This window comes from Bos indicus, chromosome 15, assembly GCF_029378745.1.
Source record: "Bos indicus isolate NIAB-ARS_2022 breed Sahiwal x Tharparkar chromosome 15, NIAB-ARS_B.indTharparkar_mat_pri_1.0, whole genome shotgun sequence".
In the NCBI taxonomy this organism is placed as follows: Eukaryota; Metazoa; Chordata; class Mammalia; order Artiodactyla; family Bovidae; genus Bos; species Bos indicus.
This window is the reverse complement of record NC_091774.1, coordinates 1,177,072-1,185,195: the sequence shown is the minus strand read 5'-3', so window position 1 is coordinate 1,185,195 and position 8,124 is coordinate 1,177,072. Positions and strand designations below refer to the sequence as shown.

Here is an 8,124-nt window from a genome sequence, read left to right as displayed (position 1 = left end):
AATTCTCTTTCATTTAGAAATTTAACTTCAGGAAGTCATTTTGAAATGTAACTTCAGGAAATGTGAGTGCTTAAAATGTACTTTTCCAAGACTGGAGAATGAAAAAAGAATAATGGGTATTTTTGAAATATTATCAAATAACAGAGATCATTCACTCTGTTCATCATATACATCAAGGACTTAATATAAATGTACTTGGAGGTTGAAACAGATTATTTAAAGTAATATGTCTTTTCTCTTTTCAAACTAAGGTATCTAGAAGACAGTTTGTGCTACTTTTAAAATAAATATGTATAATAAATGGAAAATGTATAAGTTATGTGTGAACAAGATATTCTTTAAGGTGCTAAGGATGATGTATGACTTTATGTCATACCACCAAGGGCAGTCAAATATACCCTAAATAATGAGTGATGCACAATTATTGGGATTCTGAATATACATTCAATACGGCCAAAAAATGACAAAGGGAATAACAAAATGAAGCCATATATTACATATATTCATAAAATTAATCATAATCATATCAGGTCTAACAAGGGATTGTATTTAAAGAGTCTTATTGGAAAGTTTAACATTCACAAGCTTATATGAGACTCATAATGACCCTATGAAATGGCCATTACAAATTGAAGAACAAACGTTATTACTAAGAAACAAACATATAGTATAAATTATTGGAAATAATATACCTAGTAAGCAAATTTGGTTTTACTTAAAATATTCCATCATATATTGCACCGTATATTGATTTATTTTTTGCAGATAATCCATTTCTCATTCATCTCTTATCTCATTCATGAAATCATGAAGCTAAACAATAATGTGACTGAGTTCATTCTACTTGGGTTATCACAGGATCCTGTTAGGAAGAAAATAGTGTTTGTCACTTTCTTGTTTTTATATTTGGGAACATTACTGGGTAGCTTCCTGATTATTTCCACCATCAAGACCAGCAGGACATTTGGAAGTCCAATGTACTTCTTCCTTTTCCACTTATCTTTATCTGATACCTTTCTCTCAACTTCCATTGCCCCTAGAGTGATTTCTGATGCCCTTAGGGGAAAGAGCACAATCTCTTTCAATGAGTGCATGACTCAAGTCTTTGCATCACATTTTTTTTTTTTTGTTGTTGCCTAGAGATCTTCATCCTTATTCTCATGGCTGTTGACCACTATGTGGCCATCTGTAAGCCCCTTCGATACATGACCCTCATGAGCCATCGAACCTGTGGTGTGTTGGTAGCTGTGGCCTGGGTGGGGTCTTGTGTTCATTCTTCAGCTCAGATTCTTCTAGCCTTGAGTCTGCCTTTCTGTGGTCCCAATGTAATTGATCATTATCTATGTAACTTGCAGCCTTTGTTGAAATTGCGTGTACAGACACCTATGTGACCAACCTACTCTTGGTGTCCAACAGTGGTGCCATCTGTACAGTGAGTTTTGCCATGCTGATGTTATCCTATGCTATCATCTTGCATTCTCTGAGAAACCACAGTGCTGAAGGGAGGAAGAAAGCCCTATCCAACTGCATCTCTCACATCATCATGGTCATCTTGTTCTTTGGTCCTTGCATATTTATATACACATGCCCTGCAACTACCTTCCCCATACATAAGATGATAGCTGTGTTTTACACAGTTGGAACACCTTTGATCAACCCTCTGATTTACACACTAATGGATACAGAAGTGAAAAATGCCATGAGAATGTTATGGGGCAAGAAACTGACAACAGGTGACAAAAGATAAATGGAAGATAAATATGAAAATTTTCATAATTTTCTTCAAGTTTAGGTTGACCTACAAGTCCCCAGAAAATATTATCTTTTACTGTCAGTTCATTTCACTCAGTCATATCTGAATCCTTGTGACTGCATGAATCGCAGCACACCAGGCCTCCCTGTCCATCACCAACTCCCGGACTTCACCCAAATTCATGTGCATCGAGTCGGTGATGCCATCCAGCAATCTCATCCTCTGTCATCCCCTTCTCCTCCTGCCCCCAATCCCTCCCAGCATCAGGGTCTTTTCCAATGAGTCAACTCTTTGCATGAGATGGCCAAAGTATTGGAGTTTTGGCCTCATCATCAGTCCTTCCAATGAACACCCAGGACTGATCTCCTTTAGGATGGACTGGTTGGATCTCCTTGCAGTCCAAGGGACTCTCAAGAGTCTTCTCCAACACCACAGTTCAAAAGCATCAGTTCTTCAGTGCTTCAATATAGACAGTCCACTCACGTCTATATATGACCACTGGAAAAACCATAGCCTTGACAAGACAGACTTTATTGGCAAAGTAATATCTCTACTTTTTAATATGCTATCTAGGTTGGTCATAACTTTCCTTCCAAGGAGTAAGGGGATGACAAAGGATGAGGTGGTTGGATGGCATCTCCGACTCAGTGGACATGAGTTTGAGTATGCTCCAGGAGTTGGTGATGGACAGGGAAGCTTGATGTGCTGCAGTCCATGGAGTCAAAAAGAGTCGTACACAACTGAGTGACTGAACTGACTGAATCGTCTCAATATAAGTAGAAAAAATTTTGACAAAATTCAACACCTACTTATGGTACAAACTCTTCAGAAAGTGGGCATAGAAGGAACATACCTCAAGATAATAAAGACCATCCATGACAAATATAGAGCAAATACCATTCTCAGTGGTGAAACCATTCCCCTAAAATGATGAACAAGACAAGGCTGTCCACTCTCACCACTATTATTCAACATAGTTTGTGAAGTCCTGGCCATGGCAATCTGGGAAGATAAAGAAAAGAATATAAATTGGAGAAGAATAAGTAAAATTATCTGTTTGCAGATTACATAATATTGCACATAGAAAATCCTAAAGATGTCACCAGAAAACTACTGGAGCGAACCAACAAGTTTGGTAAAGTTGAAAGATAGAAAACTAATGCACAGAAATCCCCTGCATTCCTATACACTAACAATGAAAGAGCAGAAAGAAAAATTAAGGTGACAACCCCATTTACCACTGCAACATAAAGAATAAAATGCCCAGGAATAAACCTACCTAATGAAACAAAAGACCTATACTCAGAAAACTATAAAACACTGAAATGAAAGAAACCAAAGATGATACAAACAGATGGAGAAATATATTATGTTCTTGGATCAGAAGAATAAATATTGTGAAATTGAATATTCTATTGAAATAAATCTATAGATTCAATGCAATCCCTATAAAATTACCAATAGCATTCTTCATAGAATTAGAACAAAAATATTTACAATTTGTATGGAAACACAGTCTATGGGGTCTTAAAGTGTCAGACATGACAGAGTGACTGAACTGAACTGAACTGACTGATAGAAACAAAGAAGACCTCGAATATTCAAAGTAATCTTGCTAAAGAAATACAGAGCTGAGGTATCAGACTCTGTGACTCCAAGCTATACTTCAAGCTAAAGTAATCAAGACAGAATTTTACTGGCACAAAAATAAAAATATAGATAAATGATATAGGATAGAAGCCCAGAAATAAGCCTACACACCTATGAGCACCTAATGTATGACAAACGAGGCATGAATATACAATGAGAAAAGACAGTCTCTTCAGTAATGGTGTTGGGAAAGTTGGCCTACTATATCATACACAAAAATAAAATCAAAATGGACAAAAGACCTATATGTAACACTGAACACTATACAATTGCTAGAAGAATACATAGGAGAAATACTCTTTGACATAAGCAAGATTTTTGACCCACTTCCTAGCTTAATGAAAAGAAAAAAAAAGCAAATAGGTCCTAATTAAACTCAAAAACATTTGTACAGCAAAAGAAACAATAAGCAAGATAGGAAGAAAATATTCAAAATGGGAGAAAGCATTTTCAAATGGAGCAACAGATAAAGGATTAATTTCCAAAATATACAAACAACTCATGGATCTCAATATCAAAATGCAAATAACCATCAAAAAATGGGCAGAAAACTTAAAGAGACATCTCTCTAAAGAAAACATACAGATGGTCAAGAGACACATGAAAAGATGAAAATCAAAACTACAATGAGGTTTCACCTCACAATGGTCAGAACGGCCATTATATATATATATATAAAATACAAACAATAAATGCTGGAGGGAGTATGGAAAAAAGAATACCTTCTTTCATGGTTGGAGGGAATGTAAGTTAATACAGTCACTGTAGAGAACAGTATGAATATTCCTTAAAGAAACTAACCATAGAACTACAATATGAACAAACAAGCCCACTCCTGGACATATATCTTGAGAGAACCAGAATTCAAAAAGACACATTTACCCCAGTATTTATCGTAGCATTATTTACAATAGCCAGGGCATGGAAACAGGCTAAATGTCCAATGACAGGTGAGTGGATAAAGAAGATGTGGTACATATACACAATGGAATATTACTTAACCATAAAAATGACAGAATAGGGTCATTTGTAGAGATGTGGTCTGTCAAACAGAATGAAGTGTCAGAAAAGAAAAAAAGGAAATATTGCATATTAATAATTATATATGAGAAATCTAGAAAAAATGGTACAGATGAATGTATTTCCAAGGCAGAAATAGAGACATAGACATAGAGAATGGACATGTGGACACAGTGGAGGAAGGTGAAGGTGAAACACATTAGGGGATTAGGATTGGCATATATGCACCACCATATGTAAAATAGCTAGCTAGCTAGTGGGAACACACTATAAAATACAGGAAACTCAGCTTGGTGCTCTGTGATGACCTAAATGAGTGGGATGGGTAGGTGGAAGGAAGACTCAAGAGAGAGGAAATCAGATTAGATTAGATCAGTCGCTCAGTCGTGTCTGACTCTTTGCGACCCCATGAATCACAGCACGCCAGGCCTCCCTGTCCATCACCAACTCCCAGAGTTCACTCAGACTCACGTCCATCAGAGTCAGCGATACCATCCAGCCATCTCATCCTCTGCCGTCCACTTCTCCTCCTGCTCCCAATCACTCCCAGCATCAGAGTCTTTTCCAGTGAGTCAACTCTTCGCATGAGGTGGCCAAAGTACTGGAGTTTCAGCTTTAGCATCATTCCTTCCAAAGAAATCCCAGGGCTGATCTCCTTCAGAATGGACTGGTTGGATCTCCTTGCAGTCCAAGGGACTCTCAAGAGTCTTCTTCAACACCACAGTTCAAAAGCATCAATTCTTCAGTGTTCAGCCTTCTTCACAGTCCAACTGTCACATCCACACATGAAAAACCACAGGAAAAACCATAGCCTTGACTAGACGAAACTTTGTTGGCAAAGTAATGTCTCTGCTTTTGAATATGCTATCTAGGTTGGTCATAACTTTCCTTCCAAGGAGTAAGCGTCTTCGAGGTCCAGACCTGGCTGATCCAGGGAGTTCGAAGCGGGGATGGCGTCAGCGAGGATCAGGATACAATAGCTTTAATTAGATATTAATTAGAGATAAAAAGAGTAATAGAATGAGGATAGCTCAGTAGGAAAATTCAGTGGAGAAAAGAGGCTGAGTAGCTTGGTTTACGTGGGAGACCAATAAAACTTGGGGCTGGTGCACTGGGATGACCCAGAGGGAGGGTATGGGGAGGGAGGAGGGAGGAGGGTTCAGGATGGGGAACACAGGTATACCTGTGGCGGATTCATTTCGATATTTGGCAAAACTAATACAATATTGTAAAGTTTAAAAATAAAATAAAATTAAAATAAATAAATAAATAAAATGAAAAAAAAAAACACACACACACAAAAAAAACAAAAAAAAAAAGAAGAAGTTTGTACCACTTACGTAAGCCACAGGCGTCCTTCCATTCTCCTGAAGGAGAGGAGACACTGAGGCCTCCCTGGTTGGATCTTAGAAGCCCAGGCATAATTAGTAAGCATGGCGGGTTCCGCACTCCAGATGGAGACTCAGCCAGAGTTTGAGAGAGAGAGTGACATGGGGAGACCAGTATTTCGAGAAACTGATCCCAATTCTTTATTTTCCAGAGTCTGTTTTTATACACTGAGATATTATACAAAAGTCATGCAGGGACAGCAGTCCTGACTTTTATTAAAGTCAGGTGCTTCATACAAATGTATACAGAGGTCTTAGGGGTGTTACATCATCTTCTGGCCAGGGGCCTGCTGACAATTTATGACCCTCTCCTTGTTACAGCAGTCAGTCAACACTTATTTCTCCAGGGGTGATTATTCTTAAAACAGATGCCACCCAAATAAAGTTACATTCCTATAGGGTGAGGGTGTAGTGGATTTTAGTTAAGGAAATAATTTACTTAGCCTAAGGTCTAACGTGATTTATATAAAAGGCTAATACTTATTTCTTCTATATATTCATTAATGTGTGTAAGGGCAGGAGATGTGGAGACTTAGCAACAAACATTGGCTCAACAAATGAAAAACCCTTCACCAATACAATTTCTAATCAGCCCATTATACTTACACTAATAGTTTTCTAACTTCTCTAAAAAACCTGTTTTTAGAAGGTTTAAAGCATCTCGTGCCTCTCATGGTTGGGAGGCTGTGAGCAATCACATGTGGCCGGACAAGCCTGTCAGGCAGGCTAGAGAACCTTCAGAGGAGTTTGTAGGTTAAAACACTCTTGTCACGCCCAGGAGTTTTTATTAACTGGAGCTCTAAGTTAACTCCTTCTCTGAAAGAGGTAGTGGGGGACAACCCCCCATAAAGTCAGAGGTGTAGGTGAGAGCACAAAGTAGTAAAGTAGGCAGGCTCTGGTTATGGGGGTAGATGTTCGAGGATTTCCAGGGGACTCAGGGCTCGATTCCGCCTTTGCGTATGTCGAGTCTCCTTCCTCATGACCTTTGCCATGGGCAGAGTGCCTCCCACCAGCTCCCCGCAGTTGGTCATAACTTTCCTTCCAAGGAGTAAGCGTCTTTTAATTTCATGGCTGCAGTCACCATCTGTAGTGATTTTGTAGCCCAGAAAAATAAAGTCTGACACTGTTTCCACTGTTTCCCCATCTATTTCCCATGAAGTGGTGGGACCAGATGCCATGATCTTCGTTTTCTGAATGTTGAGCTTTAAGCCAACTTTTTCACTTTCCACTTTCACTTTCATCAAGAGGTTTTTTAGTTCCTCTTCACTTTCTGCCATAAGAGTGGTGTCATCTGCATATCTGAGGTTATTGATATTTCTCCTGGCAATCTTGATTCCAGTTTGTGTTTCTTCCAGTCCAGTGTTTCTCATGATGTACTCTGCATATAAGTTAAATAAGCAGGGTGACAATATACAGCCTTGACGAACTCCTTTTCCTATTTGGAACCAGTCTGTTGTTCCATGTCCAGTTCTAACTGTTGCTTCCTGACCTGCATATAGGTTTCTCAAGAGGCAGATCAGATGGTCTGGTATTCCCATTTCTTTCAGAATTTTCCACAGTTTATTGTGATCCACACAGTCAAAGGCTTTGGCATAGTCAATAAAGCAGAAATAGATGTTTTTCTGGAACTCTCTTGCTTTTTCTATGATCCAGCAGATGTTGGCAATTTGATCTCTGGTTCCTCTGCCTTTTCTAAAACCAGCTTGAACATCTGGAAGTTTACGGTTCACATATTGCTGAAGCCTGGCTTGAAGAATTTTGAGCATTACTTTACTAGAGTGTGAGATGAGTGCAACTGTGTGGTAGTTTGAGCATTCTTTGGAATTGCCTTTCTTTGAGATTGGAATTAAAACTGAACTTTTCCAGTCCTGTGGCCACTGCTGAGTTTTCCAGATTTGCTGGCATATTGAGTGCAGCACTTTCACAGCATCATCTTTCAGGATTTGGAATAGTTCAACTGGAATTCCATCACCTGCACTAGCTTTGTTCATAGTGATGCTTTCTAAGGCCCACTTGACTTCACATTCCAGGATGTCTCACTCTAGATCAGTGAACACACCATTGTGATTATCTGGGTCGTGAAGATCTTTTTTGTACAGTTCTTCTGTGTATTCTGCCATCTCTTCTTAATATCTTCTGCTTCTGTTAGGTCCGTACCATTTCTGTCCTTTATCAAGCTCATCTTTGCATTAAATGTTCCTTTGGTAACTATGATTTTCTTGAAGAGATTCCCTCGTCTTTCCCATTCTGTTGTTTTCCTCTATTTCTTTGCATTGATCACTGAAGAAGGCTTTCTTATCTCTTCTTGCTATT

The 8,124-nt window shown here is 38.7% G+C and overlaps 1 pseudogene; it reads left to right on the top strand.

Moving 5' to 3' along the window:
• Window positions 1-807: 807 nt before the first annotated feature.
• LOC139187122 (olfactory receptor 4C16-like) lies at window positions 808-1,747 on the top strand (annotated as a pseudogene).
• Window positions 1,748-8,124: the final 6,377 nt, after the last annotated feature.